The sequence below is a fragment of the Chrysochloris asiatica genome, unplaced genomic scaffold, assembly GCF_000296735.1.
Source record: "Chrysochloris asiatica unplaced genomic scaffold, ChrAsi1.0 scaffold00021, whole genome shotgun sequence".
Lineage (NCBI taxonomy): Eukaryota > Metazoa > Chordata > Mammalia > Afrosoricida > Chrysochloridae > Chrysochloris > Chrysochloris asiatica.
In genome coordinates, this window is record NW_006408539.1 from 1,030,470 (window position 1) to 1,043,900 (window position 13,431).

The 13,431-nt window shown below is 40.8% G+C and overlaps 1 pseudogene; it reads left to right on the forward strand.

The window, feature by feature from the left end:
• The first annotated feature begins 12,749 nt into the window (after positions 1 to 12,749).
• The window catches only part of LOC102819205, a 66,881-nt pseudogene continuing 66,199 nt past the window's right edge, over positions 12,750 to 13,431 (forward strand).

Sequence of the window (13,431 nt, forward strand, 5' to 3'; positions counted from 1 at the left end):
TAATGCAATATGTCATTTAACTTCTTGACTGCTGCTTCCATGAGTGCTGAGAGTTGATCCAAGAAGAATGAAGTCCTTGACAACTTCAATCTAATATGATAGCCAGAGAAAATTTCTCTCTTGAGACTGGGAATAAAAATGATTTGCCCAAGGCCACACAGCCAAGTGGGTGGTGGTGTAGAGAATAGAGTCCAGACATTTCTTGACCAGTGAGTGTCCTTTCTACCCTGATCTGCATCATTCATTCTGGGATGATAGAACTGTATCAGGTTATTAAAGCTCATCTAACTGTACACTTTAAATAGGTGTATTTTATTGTATGTAAATTAAAATGTTCTTGTTGGGTGTTGTTAAGTCAATTGTGAGTCATAGCAATTGTATGCACAACAGAACTAAACACTGTCTGGTCCTACGCCATCCTCACAATTGTTACAGCTTGACTTCACAGCTGCTGTGACTACACCAGTCCATCATTTTGGGGAGTCTCCCCTTTTTTGCTGACCTTCCACTTTATCAAGCATAATGTCCTTCTCCAGAGACTGGTTACTCTTGATAACATGTTTGAACCATAAGAGACAAAGTCTTACCATCTAAGGAGCATTCTGACTATACTTTTTCCAACACAGATTTGTTTGTTCTTCTGGCAGTCCATGGCACTTTTAATATTCTTCTCTAACACCATAACTCAAATGCATCTAGTCATTTATTCTTTGTCCCTTTAGCAATTGACTGCATTGAGCAGGACTCTTTCACCCCATTGCTGTTGGGTTGATGGGTTGGAGTTAGGAAATACCTTAGTTTGAGTCTGAGATTCCATTATGGTCCAACATGGTGTCCGTGCCAGCAGAACACAAAGCTATAAGGTATTGAGACATCAGGAGAAGGAAGAGAGTTGTGGGATGCCTGTCCTGCTCACTTTCCATCCCTGGCAAGCAAAGACAACCTGATTGAACACTCTCAGAGTCAAAAGAGATCAGCGATGTGAAAGGACTGTTGGTGGGGTGGTTCCAAGTTGTGGCTAAGATAATATGTAGAGATCCTACATTACTTATCTGACAACTACAATCTTGAGAAAAGGTATAGTATGCAGTACTTAGTAAGATGTAGCCTAAAGCAGAAAGTCTAGGGCAGTGAAAATAAGAATGTTAAAAGCTACCATTTACTGAATGTTTTTATGTGTAAACCTTGTGATGAGTACTTTACAGAAATGATCTCCCTTAACCCTACCCACCACCACTTGTCTGTTTATTTGTTGTACTGTGGTGGCTTGCAAGCTGCTGTGATGCTGGAAGCTATGCCACTGATATTTTAAATACCAGTTGAGTCACCCATGGTAGACAGACTTCAGTGGAGTTTCTAGACTAAGATAAACTAAGAAGAAGGAGAGGTGGGCTATTTCTGAATGTTTAGCCACTGACAGCCTGATTAATAGCAGCAGAACATTGTCAGATACAGTGCCAGAATAAGAAAGCATTATGAATAGCCCCAGAATATTGTCAGATATAGTGCCAAAGATGAGCCCCTCAGACTGAAGACACTCAAAATACAACTTTGAAAAGCTGCGTCTTGAAAGTGGAGTTGATGATGTGAATGGAGTAAAGCTTTTGCTTTATTTGCTCATGGGGCATAACTTAAAACGAGGAGAAACAGTTGCAAATATCCATTAAAAACTGGAACATGGAGTGTACAAAGTATTCATCTAGGAAAACTGGAAATTGTCAAAAATGAAATGGATCATATAAACATTGATATCCTAGGTAACAGTGAGCTGAAATGGAATGCTATTGGTCATTTTGCATCTAACAATCACATGGTTTACTATGCAAGGAATGACAAATTGAAGAGGAATGGCATAGCATTCATCATTAAAAAGGACATTTCAAGATCTATCTTGAAGTACAATGCTGTCTGTGATAGGAGATTATCCATATGCCTACAAGGAAGATCAGTTATCCACTATTATTCAAATTTATGCACCAACAACTAAAGCCAGTAATGATGAAATTAAAGAATTCTACCAATATTTTCAGAGTCCTGGTATGGAGCTGTGGGTTAATGAGCCAGACAAAGCTGTTTGAACTGCAAGGTCGGTGGTTCAAGTTCACCAGCGGTTCCTCAGAAACCCTATACAGGGTCGCTATGGGTCAGAACCGACTTGACGGCACTTAACAAAACCAATATTTTCAGTTGAAATTGATCAAACATGCACTCAGGATGCATTGATAATTACTGGTGATTAGAATGCAAAGGTTGGAAACAAAGAGGAAAGGCCAGTAGTTGGAAAACCTGACTTTGATAATAAAAATTATGCTGGAGATCGCATGATAGAATTTTGCAAGACCAACGACTTATTCATTGCAAATACTTTAAAATATATGTATAGATAAAAGGTGATTATACACGTGGGTCCATCTGATGGAATATACAGGAATCAAATTGACTACATCTGTGGGAAAAGCTCAGCATCATCAGCCAAACAAGGCCTAGGGGCCAACTGTAGAACAGACCATCAATTGCTCATCTGCTAGTTCAGGCTTGAAAAAAGATTGACGTTGTCATTTTGCTTGATTCTACAGTCAACATTCATGGAAGCAGCAGTCAAGAAATCAAATGATGTATTGCACTAGGCAAGTCTGCTGCAGATCTGTTCAAGAACAAAGATGACAGTTTGAGGATAAGGTGGGTTGGGGGCTGACCAAAGCTATGGTACTTTTAATCGCCTCTATGCATGTAAAATTTGACCAATGAATAAGGAAGACCATAGAAAAATTAATGCATTTGAATTATGGTGTTGGAGAAGAATATGAAAGTACTATGGACTGCCAGGAGAACAAACAAACCTGTGTTGGAAGAAGTGTAGTCAGAATGCTCCTTAGAAGCAAGGAAGGAAAGTCTTTGTCTCTCATACTTTGAGCATATTAGCAGGAGGGGACCAATCTCTGGAAAAGGACATTATGCATGCAAAAGTTGGACAATAAATAAGGAAGAACATAGAAAAACCAAGGCATTAAATTATGGTGTTAATGAAAAATATTGAAAGCACCAGAAGAACTAACATATCTATCTTGGAAGAAGTATAACCATACTCAGAAATGAGACTGGTGAGATCGTGTTTCTTGATCTTTGGACATGTTGTCAGGAGATATTAGTCCCTAGAGAAGGACATTGTAATGGTTAGAATTCTGTGTTAACCCAACTAGGCCAAGATTTCCAGAGGTTTAGCAATTGGGATATGCTTATTTCATGGTAATGAAACCTCATACAGGCATAATTAGCTCTATGATAAGTGGCTCCAAGCAGCCAATCAATACTTTGTGGCCTGCTTCCAATATAATGGACATGCGAGGGACTCTCCATCATTCTTCTGCTGGGAACCTGGGACTCTACAATTGTAAGATAATAAGCTTCTCTTTGTATATATACATATATATGTTTCACCGGTTTTGCTTCTCTAGAAAGCCTAAGACATATGGTACCTAGAGAGTGGGGTTCTATAGAAACAAAATCATAAAGATGAGTGTTCTAAATTGGCTCTCAAGTCAGACTAACATTAAAGGCACTACAGGGTGGAGATATGTTTGACCTCCACTTCATAAGAATCTGCCTTGGATTGATTTTGAGTTTGGTCCTCTTTCCCTCTTGTGGATTCTCTTGGTTTAAGAAGTTGGTGCTGTGAGCAGGATTCATTGCAATGGTTCCAAATCTATGAAATTGTGAGTTTTTATGGAAGAAAGGACGAAGGCGCATGGGAACAAATATTTCAGCTTAGGGAAGAGAGTCAGTTTCTGGAGTTGCTTGGAGCCAATGTCAGGCTAATTAAAAAAGATAGCTATCCCAGAATTATGAAGGCCATCAATGAAAAAGTAGGGACAAATTTGAGGGCTTTAATTCAGGAAATACAAAGACTACAAAACATTCTTAAAACTATACAAACAAAAGTAGACAAAATAAATGATTGGGACATACTAACAATTTTAAACTTATGTGCATCAGAAGACTTCACCAAATGAGTAAAAAGGGAACCCACAGAATGGGAAAAAGTCTTTTGCAATGATACATCAGAAAAGGGACTAATTTCTAAAATATATAGGAAACTACAACACCTCTACAAGAAAAAGACAACGCAATTAAAAAATGGGTACAGGACATGAACAGACACTTCACCAAGGAGGAGAGCTGGGCAGCCAACGTATGAAGAAATAAACGCTCATGATCACTAGCCATTTGTTGTTGTTGCTAGGTGCCATTGAGTCAGTATCGACCCATAGCAACGTTATGCACAGCAGAATAAAACATTGCCCGATTCTAGGCCAACTTGCCACACTTGAGTCCATCAATGCTGCCACTTGGCCAATCCATCTTGTTGGGGGTCATCCTTTTTTTCTCTGACCCTCCACCTTACAAAACATGATGTCCTTCTCCAGCAACTGGTCTCTCCTGACAATAAATATATCTGAAATATGAGAGACAAAGTTTGGTTATCTTGGCCTCCAAGGAGCACTCTGGCTGCACTTCTTCCAAAACAGATCTATTGGTTCTTGTTGGCAACCCATGGTACTTTCAATGTTCTCCTCCAACACCATAACTCAAAAGCATAAATTCTTCTATGGTCTTCCTTATTCACTGTCCAGCTTTCACATGTATATGAGGCTATTTAAAATACCATGACTTGGGTCAGGTGTACCTTAGTCCTCAAAGTGACATCTTTGCTCTTCAACACTTTAAAAAGGTCTTGTGCAACAGATTTGCCTAATGCAATATGTCGTTTAATTTCTTGACTGCTGCTTCCGTGAGTGTTGATAGTTGATCCAAGAAGAATGAAGTCCTTGACAACTTCAATCTTTTCTCCGTTGATAAGAATGTTTTTTATTGGTCCAGTGGTGAGGATTTTTGTTTTCTTTACATTGAGATATAATCCATATTGAAGGCTGTGCTCTTTGATCTTCATCAGTAAATGTTTTAAGTTCTCTTCACTTTCAGCAAGCAAAGTTGTATCATCTGCATATCACAGGTTGTTAATGAGTCTTCTTCCAATCCTGATGCCTTGTTTTTCTTCATAGAACCCAGTTTCTCAGAGTATTTGCTCATCATACAGGTTGAGTAAGTATGGTGAAAGAATACAACTTTGTCACATACCTTTTTTAATTTTAAACCATTCAGTGTTCCCGTGTTCTGTTCGAAGAACTGCTTCTTGGTCCAGATACAGATTCCTCATGAGCACAATACTCATACTTCGCAATGTTGTCCATGGTGATCCACATTAGCCATTAGAGAGATGCAAATCAAAACAACAATGAGATATCATCTCACACCAGCAATAAGAGCAAAGATCAAAAAAGTAGAGGACAGTAAATGCTGGCAAGGATGTGGAGAGACTGGGACGCTCCTGCATTGCTGGTGGGATTGCAAAATGGCCCAATCACTCTGGAAAGCAATATTGAATTTCCTCAGAAGGTTGGAAATAGAAATACCTAATGATCCAGCAATTCCTCTACTTGGTATTTATCCACAAGAAATAACTCGAGTAGATACATGCACACCAATGTTCATAATAGCACTATTTACAAAAGCAAAATGATGGAGACAGCCAAAATGCCCATCAACTGAAAAATGGATAAACAAACTGTGGTACATAACACACAATGGAATATTATGCTACCTTGAAGAACAACAAGGAAGCTGTAAGCCACCACATAACATGGATGAACCTTGAAGACATTATGTTGAGTGAAATTAGTCAGTCACAAAAGGAAAAATACTGCATAGGACCACTACTATAAAAGACTAAGAAAAGAGCCCATTTCTAAAAGGTGAGGGAAAAAAAATTCTTTGCTTCCAGGGTCAGAGAAAAAGAGGAAGATCCCCAATGAGATGGATTGGCCAAGTGGCAATATCGATGGACTCAAGCATGGCAACAATAATGAGGTTGGCCCAGGATCGGGCAGTGTTTCATTCTGCTGTGCATAGGGTCACTAGGAGTTGGTATGGAGTCGATGGCACCAAACAACACTATTGTAAAATAGATATACATACATGTGTGATAATAATATTGGGAATTATGATTACAGAGAGTTTATAAGACTACCTTCAGACTATTCTTGATTGAATTTGCTAAAAGGGGAGTTAGAATTTGCATGGGGGTGAGGGACACAGAACTTTTTGCTTTAAGCCTTTGTAGGGTATAGGGAACCCTCAGAGTTGGTACATTTGCATTTGAAAAGACATCAGGCCAACCCAGAACTGCTGGGAGAACTTGAGATTCATGACTGAAAGGAAGCAAAGCAAAAAAAAAAAAAAAAAAAAACAGACAGTTTGGCATTTTGGCATTTTGGCATTATGAGTTTTGGAGCATCAAGGCAAGGAAAGTCGGAGCCCATCAGAGAAAACCCCTTTCTAGAACTGAAAGTGGAATGGAACAGGCGTAGACCCACTTGGGTCTACGTGTGAGTGAAATTGGGGGAAATGCAGCAATGAAGACACTGGCTGAGTTTGAGTTTGGACATGTTCTGTTGGCACCCATTGACTTTGAGAAAAGAGGAGCAGGAAGGCTGGCAGGTCAGAAGGTCAAGGAGTTGTGTTAATTCTGGAGACCCATCGAAGCTAGGGCTGAGAGTAAAAGAGGCAGCTGGTCCAAAGTTCAGGGAGTTGTGTGTGAACTCCCAAACTTGCAGCTGGTGCCTATCTGACCTAGGTTGGGTTGTAGAGCTGAGTTGTACTCAGAACCTTACCAGATGAAGGTAAAGATATTTGATATTCTGAGCAAGTGTCAATTGCTACAATTCGCTGGTCTGGACTTTTGCGTATGAATGCAGTTGCTCAAATTCCAATCAGAATGGAAGATTCTTCATATCAAGGAACATGCTTGTCTCAGTGTACTGAGTTGATGTTGGTAAGTGCCATTGAATCAATTCTGACTCATGGTGACCCTGTATAGGGTTTCTGAGGGCAGCTGGTGGGTTTGAACCACCAACCCTGTGGGTTCCAGTCCAGTACTGCTCCTATAGCGCCATACCAGAAGTCTTGGTTGATGAGGACGGACAATTTAAACATTGGCTATCAAAAATGGGAGCTCTGGTAGTGTAGTGGTTACGAATCAGGCTGCTAACTTCAGGGTCAGCAGTTCAAAAGTACCAGCTGTTCCGCAGGAGAAAGATAAGGCTTTCTGCTCCCATAAAGATTTACAGCCTTGGAAACCCTGTACAGGGTCGCTATGAGTCGGAATCAACTCCACAGCACATAACAACAACAACAACATCAAAAATGGGGAGGCCATAAAGGCCAGAAGTGGCTGGTTTATAAGCTTTCATGGGTAAGCTTAGTTTTAGACTGAGGAGTCAAGGGAGAATCCCCACTGACTAGTTTTCCGATTTTCCAGATGGGTCTGGTGAAAAGGAGAATGGGAGATAATGCAGATAGGGTTTTATGATTTCAACTGTGAATAATTGTTAGGATTAATTGTGATTGTCAAAACTGCTTCCTAATTGTAGAAGATGTGTAACTAAAAGGAGGGAGTAATTATCTTTCATTTCAGGAACAGAATATCACAGAACCATCATTAAGGAAGAGCATGAGTGGAGTTTGGCATCCCTGCCTGGAAAAGCAGAGACAACAGAGAAGGTGGCAGAGGCGGAGGCATGGAGAAACAGAGCAGCTATGGACTCTAGGCCCATGGACTGAGAAAGGCTCTGTGCCTATGGGCAGGGGGCTAGCTTGCAGAATGTGCCCTTTGGACTTTTGAATGAATACATTTTGTTTTGTTTTGTTTTATATGTGTGTATTAAATATTTTTGCTTTGTTCATTTGTGACATATATGATAGATGTAAATAGGGCCAGTGAGTTTTCGGTTGTATGTGTTTTAGTTATATCAAGTGAGGTAGAAGCAAGTATGACTTAATTTTCTTTATTTAGAGATTATAAATAGAGACTATAGGTTTCAAGTTGACAAGGGTGGACTGTAATGGTTAGAGTTTGTGTGTCAACTCAACTAGGCTGGGATTTCCAAAGGTTTAGCAGTTGGGATATGCTTATGCCCATGGTGACGAGGCATGGTTAATAATAGAGGCATAGTTAGCTCTATGATGAGTGACTAGGAGCTGTCAATCAATTGGAGGGATGCTTCTTTGGGGGTGTGGCCTGCTCCCAATATAATGGACACATGGGAGGGACTCTCCCACTCGTTTCTGCTGGGAACCTGGGACTCTACAATTGTAAGATAAACTTCTCTTTATATATATATATAAAATGTATATATATTTCACTGGTTTTGCTTCTCTAGAAAATCTGGCCTAAGACAGAGATCATGCTTGGTAAAGTGGAGGGTCAGTGAAAATGAGGAAGACCCTGAATGAGACGGATTGACACAGTGGCAGCAACAATGGTCCCAAACATAACAACAATTGTGAGGATGGCTCAAGACCAGCCAGTGTTTTGTTCAGTTGTACACAGGGTTGCTACAAGTTGGAACTGACTGAATGGCACCTAATAATAACAATAACAAACGTAGTCACTTCCAAGTTATACAAAGAGCAGAATAAACACAGAGATGCACACATACCCATGGGGGAAGACAGATACCATGTGAGGACCACCAACAAAGCAAGAAATACCCAGGACAATAGACAAGGATGGAATCGACACAGCCCAGTTTGGACTTTTAGCTTCCAGAACTGTGAGAAAATAAAATTCTGCTCTGTAGAGCTACCAACTTGTGATATTTGTTACAGCAGCACTAGATAACTAAGACATTCCCTCACATCTACCCTGCTTTCCCTCAGGACTTGCTTCCATGGTCCTAGGAATTTGGCTAGCAAGGTCTCCAGCCGGCAGCAAACCCGTGAGTAAGTACTGAGGAAGTAGGTTGCAAGGTAAAGTGAAGAGATGATTGTCTAACAGTGGGGCTCTGGCAGAAGGCCCACAAAGAAAACAGGCCTAACCACTACAAAAGTGGAGTGATCGGGCCAGTTTGCTCAGGGGCAGATGAGAATCGCATTGACTTCATTACCCCTGCAGATGTCTATGCCACAGGCCAGGAAAAGACTTCATGTTCAACAAGCTGAGCTTTGCTAATGAAGGTTATATTCATTCTGTTGAACATATTTCATTAAAGAAGGCAGGAAAGTGTGGACACTCACTGAGACATGCAGCCTAAAAGCTGACTTCCACAGGACAGAGAATGCAGAAAGGATGAGAACTTGGGAGGCTGAGAAGAGGTGTGGGGGCTGGTGTTCAACAGGAGGATGTGAATGTGAAGGGATCCAAGATGTACCTCAAAGTTTTTCCAAGGGTCCCCTGACTCTGCAACGTCTCACCTTACCCTACTGCCTTCTTTTCTTTTTCTTGGGCCACTCTGAATTATTGGACTGTGATTTCTTCTGGAAGGACTGTTGTCATTAATCAACACTCTGGCTTCCTTGGTTTAGACTTGGCAAAGTCTGTATAATTTGTCTTCTTACCGCAAGTTATACTTCCTCACTCTTCCCTTATTGTACTCTTCCCCAAGGCAAGTTCTATATTCAGTGAAGTTCCCAGGACCATGCCACATCTTCCGTTTATAAATAAAATGTCTTATGGATCTAGTGTCTTATGGAACTAGTGTCTTATGCTACTTTGAAGACTAATATGTATGTATGTATGTATGTATGTATGTATGTATGTGTGCCTGACCTAAGCCATGCATGGTTTTTTTCAATCACCTCACATGCATGAGAAAACAGTATCATAATAAGACAGGAGAAAAGAACTGGTGTATTTGAATTATGATGTTGACTAAGAATACTGAATATATCATGTATTGCTTGAAAAACGAACCAGTCTGTCTTGGAAGAAGTACAGCCAGAAGGTTCCTTGGAAGTGAGGATGTCAAGACTTCATCTTACATACTTTTGACATGTTATCAGGAATGACCAGTCCCTGGAGAAGGACATCATGCTTGGTAACATAGAGAGTTAGTGACAAACAGGCAGACTCTCAGTGAGATGCGTTGACATAGCAGCTGCCACACAGGCTCAAGCACAACAGTGATTGTGAAGATGGTGTAGGACCAAGCAGTGTTTCGGTAGTATGTAGGGTCACTGTGAGTCCAACTGATGGATGGCAGCTAACAACAGCCAACAATCATATCTACTTCATAGGATTCTAAGAAGGATTAAATGAGGTGACCCATGCAAAGTATCTGCCATAGAGGAACTATGAAATAAAATGAATTATTTTCATAGGGACTGAAGACTAAAGCAATTGAAATTCAATTGAACAGATGTAACTAAAAATGTGACCATTTTAGAGAAAAAGCAATTGGATAAGTAAGAGAAACTATGCTAATAAGATGACTATGTGGTGAAATCACACTTAGGGAAGCTGGGGGTGGAATTGCTTGTTCATTAGAACATCAGAAACCAAAGCTTACATTCTCATGCTTATGCTACACTGGAGATTGTTATACCCTTGGATGAATCAGCCAAATCCTTACAATCTATGATCAAAATGATACCGTCTATCTCCTTGGGTGGTGTGGGAACATGGAATGACTGTGAACCCAAGGGTTTCAAGATCTGAGGGGAGATATGGAGAATATGTGCCCCCTCTTGCCTTGTCCAAGACTAGTCTAAACTTGACCTGAGATGCAAGAACAAAGAAAAGCCTACATTCTGTACCCATCAGGGCTTGAAGACTAACTGAAGAAGTACATGGGCGATGAGGGTTATGAGTGATGAGACTTTGTGTGGGGCAGAAGTGCTTTTGAGTTAAAGTCATGAATCAAAGGACTTTGAGTAAAATATTAGTCTTCAGGGGTTCATGAGCTCGGTTGACATTTCAGAGAATTGCCACAGCAAAACTCTGGAAGCCCTCCATGCAAAAAAAAAGGAGTTAGCTGAAAATACAAAGTTCTAGGAGCATGTTTCCTAGGGCAGACATTCATCTCTTCACATTCTTTCCTCTTGACTTAGGGCAGTAAAAGAAGCCCAAATTTACCTAGAAAGCTGTCTGTAAAGTTTCTACTCCTTTCTAGAGCTTTGAAAGTACAGTCCTAATGAGATAACTTGGCCAGCTGACATTAAGGTATTGGAACAAATGCTTCGGCCAATGCCACATTTGGCAACTACTGTCCCATAATTTTATGTTTATGTCCAGCCCAACTGTGAACAATGTAGGCAGTGTTGTGAATTTATGAATAGAAATCCTGGTACTAAAACTGCCCACTGCCTAGTCTCTGAGCATGAGAAAGGGAGACCTTCACTGCAGCAGACCAGGGAACAGTCTTTGTGATTCTACTCCCAGGCTCAGGCAGAAACATTGTCAATAGATGGCAACAATGTGCTAACATCTCAGGAGGTTCTCATGCCCTTCGAACTCCTGAAACTGGGCTTGGAAGGATTCTCCAGTGTCGCCTGACAGCCTTGGAGACCAAGGCGGACAGTTTCACAGGGGGGCAGGTTCTGAACTAATCTAAAAGTCCCTGAGAAGGGTCAGAGATGTTTGTGAGAGAAGTTGAAGCATAAGCATCCAATCTCTTCAAGAGCTGGTCGTGCATCTGGGGGACAGCATCAAGTTGATGGTTTTACCAAACTGTAGTTTCAACCCCCAAAGCACCAACTCCATATTAGGCAAATGAAACCCTAAGGAGAATCAGTAGTTTAGACAAGGAAAGTAAGACCAGGGCTCCAAGACAAAGGATTTTTTGTCTTAAAATTTTTTTTTTTTAAGAAACAGAAGGGAGGAGGACGCCGCCACCTGAATTGTATAATTTCCTCCTACCATGAATTAAAGGAGTCCTGGTGTGGCACTGTGGGTTAATGTGCCAGACTGCAAAGCCATTTGAACTGTAATGTTGGCAGTTCAAGCTCACCAGCTGCTCCTTGGAAACCCTATACAGGGTCACTATGGGTCAGAACTGACTTGACGGCACTTCACAACAATAACAACAACAAGAAATGAACCACCATCCACCGCTTAAAAAACAGATTTAGGCCTTGCACATATGGAAACATTCTATTTCCTCCAAGACTGCCCTTTTAAGGACTGCACCAAAGACCTAAACATCACTCCCTCTTTCTGGGAAGTCAGCTATGGCGATGAATGCCCAAGTGCGGGTCTTCCATCACATCCCGCAGGCTTCTGGGAAAGGTGGCTCTCTTTAGCTCCATTTCCACCGTTATAAAGCAGAACTGGTTCCTAGTGGTGTGTAAACGGTGAATGCGCTCAGCTGCTAAATCAAAGGTTGGAAGTGCAAGTTCACCGAGAGGTACCTCAGAAGAAAAGTCTGGAGATCTACTTCTGAAAAAAACCTGCCATTGAAAACCCTGTGGAGCACAGTTCTGCTCTGAGGGATCACTATGAGTCAGACACTGTTGTTGTTTTGTGCAATGGAGTTGGTTCCGACTCATAGTGATCCTGTACAGGGTTTCCGAGGCTGTACATCTTTACCGGAGCAGAAAGCCTCATCTTTTAGATAGTATTTGTTATCTTTTTCACAGGGTTGTATTGTTGGCTAATTGAGGTAACAGCTTATATAACAAGTATAGGACACATACATTATACCAGGTAACAGCTGGTATAACAAGCATAGGACACATGTTAGCTAATATTATTGGATCAAGGGTATTCAGAGCTCCTCCTCGGATGTGGCTCGAGCTGGAGGTGCACAGGGCCCGAGTTGCCACAGACCCGGGAGCTGGAGCAGCTCAGAGGCAGTGAATAATAACTCGTCAATTCTGCAATAAAAAAATGGCTTCCAAAAAACTACATTGCAAAAAATGGGAAAGAAATGAATGGAAAGAGTAAAGAAGTCGAACCCGAAGAATTTGTGGTAGAAAAAGTGCTGGACCGACTTGTAGTTAATGGGAAGGTGGAGTATTTCCTGAAGAAACAGAAGGGATTTACAGATGCTGAGATTACTTAGGAACCTGAAGAAAATTTCGACTGTCCCGAATTAATTGAGGCATTCCTGAGTTCTCAAAAAGCTGGTAAAGAAAAAGATCGTACAAAAAGGAAATCTTTATCTGACAGTGAATCTGATGACAGCAAATCAAAGGAAAAGAGATGTTGCTGACAAACCCAGGCGCTTTGCCAGAGGTCTTGATCCTGAGCGAATGGTCGGTGCCACAGACAACAGTGGAGAATTAATGTTTCTCATGAAATGGAAAGATTCAGATGAGGCAGACTTGGTGCTGGCAAAAGAGGCAAACATGAAATGCTCTCAAATTGTAATTGCATTTTATGAAGAGAGACTACCTTGGCATTTTTTTTTTTTTTTAAGGTTTTTATTATGGATTGAGTGAAAGTTTACAGGGCAGATCATCAGTTTTCCATTCAACAAATCATACACCTTGCTTCATTACAATGATTATAATCCCTTCTACTTACCATCAGTTAACAGTATTTCTCTCTATCCACTTTAGCTTTTTAAAAACAAACAAACAAAACCCACTCAGGCA